Consider the following 9899-nt stretch of genomic DNA (forward strand, 5'->3'; position numbering starts at 1 on the left):
CAGCTGATGAGGAGTCGCTCAGTGACGTGTCATAGGAGACATGGCGTAAACCCCCTAATCCGCACTGCGCAGCGCCCCTTCCTTATCTGCTGCAGATATAGAAGTTGTAGGTTTATGTCGGGGGGTTCACAGTATGATCTGTGTCATGACAATGATGTCATTTATCTCCCCCATATCTGCGGGGTGATATACTGTATATTGCATACTGTGGTATACTCTACAGTATTCTGAGGGGTGTTATAGTATATAATGTATACTGTGGGGTTTTATACTATATACTGCATACTATGGGGTGTTGTATACTATGCACTATAAGGGGGTGGCGAGGTATACTCAGGGTGTCCACTGGCTTCACCCAAAATGCCGGACCTCACCGGCCACACCCCCGAACTGATACACCACACCCACCTCCGTGAAGCCCTGGCCCCATCACCGGCCAGGGGGAAAACAGTGCAGTGCATTTTTTTTTTAACCCCTAACCCTTGCAGTGCCTTCAGATTATATTAATGTCCCCATAGTGCCCCCAGTATATATGCCTCTCTGTAGTGCCCCCTGGACATCTAATGGCTATCTACATGCAGCAGTCATCTACTCTGTATGGAGACGAGGGAATGCTACCGTGATGGCTTGTCACTAACTCAAGCCTTCATGTGATACAGGGAATGAGCAGCTGGCTGCATCATCATCCAGCAGTCATCTGCTTATCAGAGGTCTCATGAGTCGGATTCATGATGAGCAGCTGGTCGTTGCAGCAGCCCTCAGATTAATGAGATTTTTGGGGTCCATATAAATTATTGGTGAACTTTAAAGGGAGTCTTTCACCAACTTCACTCATGTCAAACTGACCCACATTGTGGGTCACACTCAAGGATAACACATGGTACCTTATTTACCCATTTCTGTGGATGCATGGTGTTCCAAAAACTAAGTTTAAACCATATGCAAAAGTTCCCAGGTGTGGTCTACATGAAATACTCCTCCATGTTTGCTGTCCAAAACATGAAGAGTTTAACATGACTTGTCTGGAAGAGGTCTAAGAAGACCTGCTACAGCCTAAGGGCTCATGCACACAACAGTATTTTGCCTTCAGTATACTGGCCGTTTTTTTAGTTCAGTATGCGGAACATATACTGAACCATTCATTTCAATGGTTCAGCCCAAAATACTGAAGTGTCTCAGTCTGCATTCCGTTTCAGTATTTCCGTGCCGTGAAAAGATAGAACATGTCCTATTCTTGTCCGCAAATCACGGTGCTTGGCTCCATTCAAGTCAATGGGTCCGCAAAAAAAACGGAACACATAGGGAAATGCATCCGTATGTCTTCCGTATCCGTTCCGTTTTTGCTGAACCATCTATTGAAAATGTTATGCCCAGCCCAATTTTTTCAATGTAATTACTGTATACTGTATATGGCATACGGAAAAACGGAACGGAAAAACGGAAAGGAAACGGAAACAAAAAACGGAACAACGGAGCCGTTAAAAACGGACCGCAAAACACTGAAAAAGCAATACTGTCGTGTGCATGAGCCCTAAGGTAATCACGCTAAAATTGTCAGCAGTCAACATCCTAATTTAGGACTGAGGGCTCATGCACACGACCGTATAGCTGTCGTGCTTGGACTGCGGACAGCAAACATTAACTTGAATGGGTGCGTGATCCGCAAGATACGACCAAAGATAGGACTTCACCTATCTTTTGTGGAGTGCAGGTACGGATCAGAAGCCCAGTGACGCACTACGAAGCGCAGATTGTTGCAGCAGAGTGCTCCTTCTAAACAATGATCTGCTGCCCAGGAATAATGATTGTAATCTATGGGGACGAGCGATCGATTGATCACGTGTCCCCATATAGCGGAGGTGATGGCTGCATGTAAATGCTGCCCTCATCTCCATTGATAATCAGGCAGTTATCAGGATCGTCTGCAGAGTTCCCGATAATCTGCCTGATCATCGGTACGTGAAAAAAGAAACTTAGACGACATTCTCACGACCATATGCTGGAAACATTTTTAACGGGCGTCACATGATTTTAAAGAACAATGGTAGTTAATGGGTAGAGATGAGTGAATCGAAATTGACGAAGTGGAATTCGATCTGAATTTCAGGAAAAATTAGATTTGCACCGAATTGTATTTTTTCCTAAAATGGCTGCTGCACGTGTTTGGACATAGAGCAAGGAACTCTGGGAACGAGGGATCAGCCACAATACCATGTATGCAGCCAATCAGCAGCCAGCCTGTGATGTCACAGCCCTATAAATAGCCTCAGCCATCTTGGATTCAGCCCTTTTCCAGTGTACTTAGTGCAGGGAGAGACGTCAGCAGGCGCTAGGGACAGTGCTAGGAAAGACTATTTTGCTGTATAGAAGTTCAGGGAAAGGATAGGGAGGAATCATTCCACAGTATTGAAGCAGAACAGGGTTCAGTAGGGGAGGTTACAGCCTGAGTAATAGGAACAATCCTATTACACCTTGCTGCCCTGACTGCGGATCCAAATTGCCATTATACAGCTCTGTAATTCCAGCAAACCGTTCTTATTAGGGTGCAAGTGCTGTTTGATACAGCAATTAACAGGGGTTATTACAAGGAAATATTTCTACGTTTTATTAGCCCTTGTGCAGGGCAGTTATAAGTTCTAAAGCATTTTTGGGCTTGTATTAGTGGTAAAAAAGGGCTTATTAGCCGTTGTGTGGTGAAGTGAGAAAATTACAGACTTTTTGGGGTGTTTTAATTTCCTATTTATTTATTTAGTTGATCTAGAAGGATGTCAGACAGAGAAGTGCCAGTCCCTGCACAGGGGAGTGGCAGAGGCCTAAATGTTTCTGGGGCAGACACAGGTCGCAGCAGAGTAAGGGGGCGTGGCAGCAGGAGTCGCAGCGAGAGGCCTGAGCTCCCGGTGTCATCTAGCGGTAGTGTCTTGACCAGCAACCCAGCGGTCCTTGAATGGTTGACTCAGTCATCCATTTCGTCCCAAGAGACATCAGACACCCCCAGCCAAGAGTCGGTGGGTTCGTCAGACACAACCCCTAGTTGGCATGGCCCAGGAGCAGGCCCTGTGCCCTCACATGTCCTCAACCTGTTTCTGTCCTTTGCTGTTCCCTCAGCTACAGAAGTATTGTATGCTGTGGGCTAAGCTCCACTATACAGCGAGGACGAGCTACTAGAGGACAGTCAGCAGCTACTGGCCAGCCAAGATGTGGAGGAGACATCAGCCGCTTCTTCCGGTAGGCCGGCAAGTAGTGATGAGGAGAGTGGCGTGGGAGCTGGTATTGCGAGCGTTCAGGCTCCTGACCCAGAGACCGTTGAGGAGGCCATCACTAATCTGCAGACAGTACTCGATGATGATGATTTAGCTGATCGCACTTGGGAGCCAGGTGAATTAGGGGCTTCATCATCATCAGGAGAAGAGGGTGGCAGCTTGCCCATTAAGCAGCAAGTCGCTAGCGTGGCCGGGAGTCAGCAGGGTGGCGGCAGTGGGAGGTCGGGAGCCAAATGTGCCCGGGATAGACCACCCGCTTCGCAGGGGCCTGCCCGGAAAGTAGTGGTGCAGGGGTTCACAGAAGCAGCGGCGGTAGCAATCAGTCAGTGCAGAGTGTTGGGGGTAAAATCACCTACTCAGCGGTGTGGCAGTTTTTTGTTAAGCCGCAGGAGGAGGTGAACATGGCCATTTGTAGAATCTGTGGGCAGAAGGTGAAGCGTGGCCAGGATGCCAATGTTGGCACCACGGCCCTGCGTCTATATATGTGTAGTGTCCCACTAGGTAGGAGTGGACACTACACAAGGGTCAATTGGGTAACGTGTTACTTCTGCTCACAAGGGACAGTGATATTGTATTCATCCATGCATTGTAATGTAATTTACTGTGTGTATTACATATGTTGGTTCCCCCTGTTAATGCTTATCAGGCCTAGTTGGATGTAATTTAACATCCCAGACACTAGAGGGAGATAGGGAGCCCCTAGTATGAATGTCCAGGCCCAGACAGGGAGGGGTTAGGTCATAGTCAGGAGTCTGTGGAGACAGAAGTGAGAAGGCACCAGCCCAGGATATGCTGAGGGCCTCCTCCTGACATGCAGCTAGATAGTCCTGGTTCCTAGCTGCACCAGGAGGCTAGAAGGAGTACAGCCTGCTTGGAGACCGAGTGTATTCCAGGGGACTAGAGGAGTCGCCTAGTCAGCCTGAAGCTCCTGAGGCTAAGGATAGCTCAGTTGAGATACCCCAGTAGTAGGACAGCACCTCCTGGGAGAAACCTGCAGTCACCTTTCCAATCCAGCAGTGAAGACAGCTAGGAAAGAAGGTATTGTAACCTGAAGCAAGTGCCAATACTGGAGGAAGGAATTTATATACCAAGGATTTAAGCCAGCAATTAGGCATCCGGGCCTTGGGATCCAGCCAGCTAGAATAGCTGTGGGGATAGAGCAGCATTGTACTGCAAAGCATTAACTGTTTACCCTCAAAGTATCTTGCAAGATTGAAACCTGCTGTGACATAAACCTGCTGTGCATTTTGTACTGTAAAGGACTGCATTGTACACCACTGCAACTGATTGTAAAAAGTTGGACTGTTTCACCAAGTAAAGCAACGTTTGGTTTACCAACTGTCTACTCTATTAATCCTCCTGCAAACCGGTGTGCCACCGTTACAGGCACTGGCATCACGATCCTTAAAGGGACCTTACCTAAGGCACTCAAAACACCTACAACATCCATGGCACCTCACACACCATCAGGCCTGGTCCCTACCTACAGAGTGTGCCCCAGAGGAACTAGTGTCTGCCTCTCCTTCACTGTCGCATGCCTGCCCAGGGTTCTCCTCAGAAAAGTGAGTAACCCTCGATTGCCCATACCGTGACCTCACTATCGCTATATCCTGCAGGTCTGGCGTGCTGCATATGCACCACCCCATAAAGTGGCCTGGGAAAACCGTGGCTCCGATGTGGTGGTCCAGCCTACCGCAGCAACCGCTGCATCACCCAGTTGCACGCACCCGATTTCAGGCAGTCAAAGCTCCACCACCTCAGCCGAAGGGAGCTGTCTGTCCTTCCCATCATCTGCTGGTCCTGATGCTCCTGCTCCTCCTCCTAGTCAGTCATTCCATCAGCAATCGATCACCAAAGCGATTGCCAAGAGACAACAGTATGCGTGCACTCATCCAATGGCGCAGAAGCTGAATGTTGTCTTGGCCAAGTTGATGGTGCTGCAGTCCCTCCCTTTCCAAGTGGTGGACTCTGCACCTTTCAGAGAACTGATGGCTTGTACCAAGCTAAGGTGGAGAGTCCCAAGCCGTCATTTCTTTGCCAAAAAGGCAGTACCAGCCCTGCACACGTAAGTAGAACAGAAGGTGGGCCAGTCCTTGAATCTGTCGGTGTCTGCCAAAGTTCACGGCAGCGCCAACTTGTGGAGCTGTAACTACGGTAAGGGACAATACATGTCCTTTACGGCCCACTGGGTGAATGTGGTTCCTGCACAGCCACACCAGCAACTTGGCCAGGTAACGCTGCTTCCGCCTTCACGTTCTCACGCCGTTGGTCCTGCGACAATGTCCGCCTCTGCCTCCTCATCCCCCACCATGTCCTCAGCCTCCACTGCAGGGACAATTTACAGTGCCCCTCCAGCATACCACAGGGCGGTGTCACACTGTTCTGCACTTCGTTTGTCACACAGGGGAGTTATTGCTCCGTGTCCTTTTAATCAATAAATCGAATCCTGGCTTTCTCTGCGACAACTCAAAAACTGAACCATGGTGACCGACAACAGGAAGAATGTGCAGTTGGCACTGCGTCAAGGAGGGTTGAGCCATGTGGCCTGCATGGCACACGTGTACAATCTGGTTGTCAAGCGGTTCCTGAAGTCTTCCACCTATCTGCAAGACAACCTAAAAATGGCCAGGAAACTTTGCATGCACTTCAGCCATTCGTACACCGCAAAGCACACCCTCCTTGAGCTGCAGCGGCAGAATGGCATCCCCCAACATAGGCTGATATGTGACGTTTTCACCCGTTGGAATTCCACCCTCCATATGTTGGACCGACTATACGAACAGAGAAAGGCCATAAACGATTTCTTGATGATCCAAGCGGACAGGAGTACTCCTCTGTGTAACTTCGATGTCAGCCAGGGGCAGCTCATGTGTGACACCTGCCGTTTGCTCAGGCCCTTTGAGGAGGCCACGTTATTTGTCAGTTGCCAGGACTACGCAATGAACAACGTCATTCCACTGCTTTATGTCCTGGAACAGATGCTGGTAAATCTGGCTGGTCAGGGGACTAGAGAGGTGGCGCCTAGATCTCATGGCCACATGAGCCCTGTGGGGGCTGAACTGGAGGAGGAGGAGGACATTGGAGCACAAGCAATGTGTAGCAAAATGGGTGTTTTTTCTACACAGGTTACAGGAGCGAAGGAGCAGGAGCAGCCAGAGGAGCTACAGGGCAATGAGGAAGACGAGGCAGAGGACCCAGACACACCGTGGCAGTATGCAGTGGAGATGGAGGCAGAGAGTCCCTCCGAGTCACTTGCACAAATGGCCCAATGCATTCTCACTTGCTTGTGTAGTAACAGCTGAATTGTCACTATTCGGCAGGGGGATGACTTCTGGCTCTCCACCTTGTTGGACCCTCGCTACCGGTCCAAAATGGGGGCCTTTTTTACACCCGCTGAGAGGGAGGACAAACTGAACTACTATAGAGACATCCTATGTAGTCAGTTGGCCACTGCCTATCTGCGCCATCGTCCATCCTCTCGCAGGTCTGACCGGGGGGCCCTCTGCGATCATGTCCCTGTGCCATTGCTGCTGTGGTAGGGTGGGGGGGGGGGGGTAGGAGCAGTTCCAGCTCCATCAGCAGCAACTTGAGTCTAGAGTCGCTGATGAGCAGCTTTCTTCACCCGCCTAGTGAAGAAACTTCTCACCAGCAGCAGCTAGAACTGGAGCAGGACCTGAACCAGCAAGTGGTGGCATACTTGGACAGCACCCTGCCACCCCACATTGAAGATCCGCTGGACTACTGGGCAGCCAAACTGGATTTGTGGCTGCAACTGGCAGAGTTTGCCCTGGAAAAGCTGCCCTATGTTACCTTGCCACTCTGTGGTCTCCTGATGATGATGCTGCCACCTCCACACTATGTCAACTTGCCACTCTGGTCTCCTGATGCTGCTGCCACCTCCACACTATGTCACCTTGCCACTCTGGTCTCCTGATGCTGCTGCCACCTCCAGACTATGTCACCTCGCCACTCTGTGGTCTCCTAATGCTGCTGGAACCTCCACACTAGGTCACCTTGTCACTCTGTGGTCTCCTGATGATGATGCTGCCACCTCTACACTATGTCACCTTGCCATCCTATGGTCTCCTGATGCTGCTGCCACCTCCACACTATGTCACCTTGCCACTCTGTGGTATCCTGATGCTGCTGTTGACACCTCCACACTGTCATTGTGCCACCCTGTGGCCTTCTCCTGGTGATGCTGCTGCCGCCACCTCCGCACTCTGTCATTGTGCCACTATGCGGCCTCCTGATGCTGCTGCCACCTCCACACTCTGTCATTGTGCCACCCTGTTGCCTCCTCCTGATGCTGCTGCTGCCACCTCCACACTGTCATTGTGCCACCCTGTGGCCTTCTCCTGATGCTGCTGCCACCGCCTTCACACTCTGTCATTGTGCCACCCTGTTGCCTCCTCCTGATGCTGCCACCTCCACACTGTCATTGTGCCACCCTGTGGCCTTCTCCTGATGCTGCCGCCACCTCCACACTGTCATTGTGCTACTCTGTGGCCTCCTGATGCTGCTGCCACCTCCACACTGTCATTTTGCCACTCTGTAGCCACCTCCTGATGCTGCTTCCACCTCCAGACTCTGTCATTGGGCCACTCTGTGGTCTCCTCATGGTGCTTCCACCTCACCACTATGTCATAGGGCCACTCTGTGGACGTCTCATGCTGTTTCCACCCTCCCCACTTCATGACTGGGCCTCTATTTTGTCTTTTGGCCTGGCTGACATCATCATTTATTTGCTCCTTCTTCTGATCTGTCAGAAGGAAGGAAAAATGAGACGCACAACTGATCCTGTCTGTGTAGCAGCTGTAAGGCCTGTATGGTCCCATCAGAATTGGCTTATCATTTGGTAGCCAAAAGCAGGAGTGGGTACAAAACACAGAAGACATGCAAATATTCCATTTACGTGTTATCTCTGTTTTGGATCTACTCCTGTTTTTTTGGGCTTTAGCAATACTGATGGATTACTGACCAAATGCTGACCGAGTGAAGGCGGATGCTACACAGACAGGATCAGTTTTTTTAGGTTATTGTTCTGACTGATCAGAGGAAGGGAAAAATAATCAGTGATGTCAACACAAACGTACTGCTCACACCCTCTCCACTCTGTCGGGGGGCTCTACTTGTATAAGCGTTTAATAGAACAGGTTCTGTAGACATCTATATGGAATCAGCTGCCGACTGTGTAAAAGGAGTGCGGTTCTTCCTGACGCTAACATCGACCTGTAAGGCTAAGTTCACACTTGAGTTATTTGGTCAGTTTTGGCCCCGTAACTGCCCAAAAAAGTGAAGTGTGCAGTGATTCTAAGAGCGACGCCTGCCATCTGCATGTCATACTGACTCACAGTATTGTTTCACTACCACAGCAGACTCCCTATGCGTGTTACTGCAAGGCACAGTGTTCTACACCACTATAGATGCTCTCTGCAGACAGGAAATAGCAATTTTTTAACGCGATTTGCCACGAATAAATTCGGATTGAACAGAATTTTTTCGAAAAATTCAGCGAACCAGCCGTATAGAATTTTTGAGAAATGTGCTCATCTCTATTTATGGCGTTAATTACATGGCATTTGTATTTGACGGTCCGTGAAAAATGGGCGTCAAATATAGGACATGTTCTGTTTTGTCCGTTTTCACAGACCGACAGCCCCCATACAACTGAAGGGGACCATTTTTAACAGCCGTTTCTCAGAAAGGCATCAGTGACAAAATTTGACTCTCCCGACTGTTTTAGCAACTACTTGCATTCTTGTAATACACAATTCCGGAGCATCTATTCTTATGATTGTGTTGTGGCGCTCTATTGAAGAAATTATGAATGAATTATTAGCAATTTGCAATATAGGTTGAGATAGGTATTACCAGTGCGGGGAGGGGGTGTCCCTGGACAGTTTGACACTGGCAGCACTGATTGGATCGTGTCAGACATTCATTCATAACTTCTAGCAGGAATAATTAAGGAGTGTCACATCATGGAGTCATAAGAATAGATGCTCCAGAATTGTTATTAGAAGGGGGATACAGGCAGTTGCTAAACAGACACGGCAGGAGAGATTATAGGTCGTCTTTAACATCTGTTTTTCCATCACAATAAAAAAGACACCTCCCAAGGCTGAGGCCACACATAGAGTGCACCAAAACTGCTGTAATAGCAACATTCACAGCCATCCATAAGAAAACAGTGAGGTGCATAAAAATTGCAAAAGGCTAAAAAAAAATGCAGTAAAAAAAATGTTTATAACACAAACTTTACATTCACAACAGGAACAGCCAGGGGCGGACTGGGAACTTAAAGTGGCCCTGGGAAAAAAAAAAAAAAAAAAGTGGCCCCATGTTGTAGGTGAGTCCAAACTTCCCCAGCAAAATAAAATACCACAGTGCAGCATGAAATACTATGACCATACTGAGGACAGTTGAATTCAGGACGGCATTTATGCTGGCCAGGTGCATAAGTACCTGATACTCCTAGCATTCATTAATGCTGAAGGCATTAGATGGGTATGTACTTGGACAGCGAGGGCTCGGGTGGCCCTATGGGTTTCGGCCCACCGGGAAATTTCCTTGTTCTCATGGCCTTATGGACAATTCCAGTGCCTTATGTTTTCAAAAATGCAATATAGTTCAAGA

Source organism: Bufo gargarizans, chromosome 9, assembly GCF_014858855.1.
Source record: "Bufo gargarizans isolate SCDJY-AF-19 chromosome 9, ASM1485885v1, whole genome shotgun sequence".
NCBI classification, from domain to species: Eukaryota; Metazoa; Chordata; class Amphibia; order Anura; family Bufonidae; genus Bufo; species Bufo gargarizans.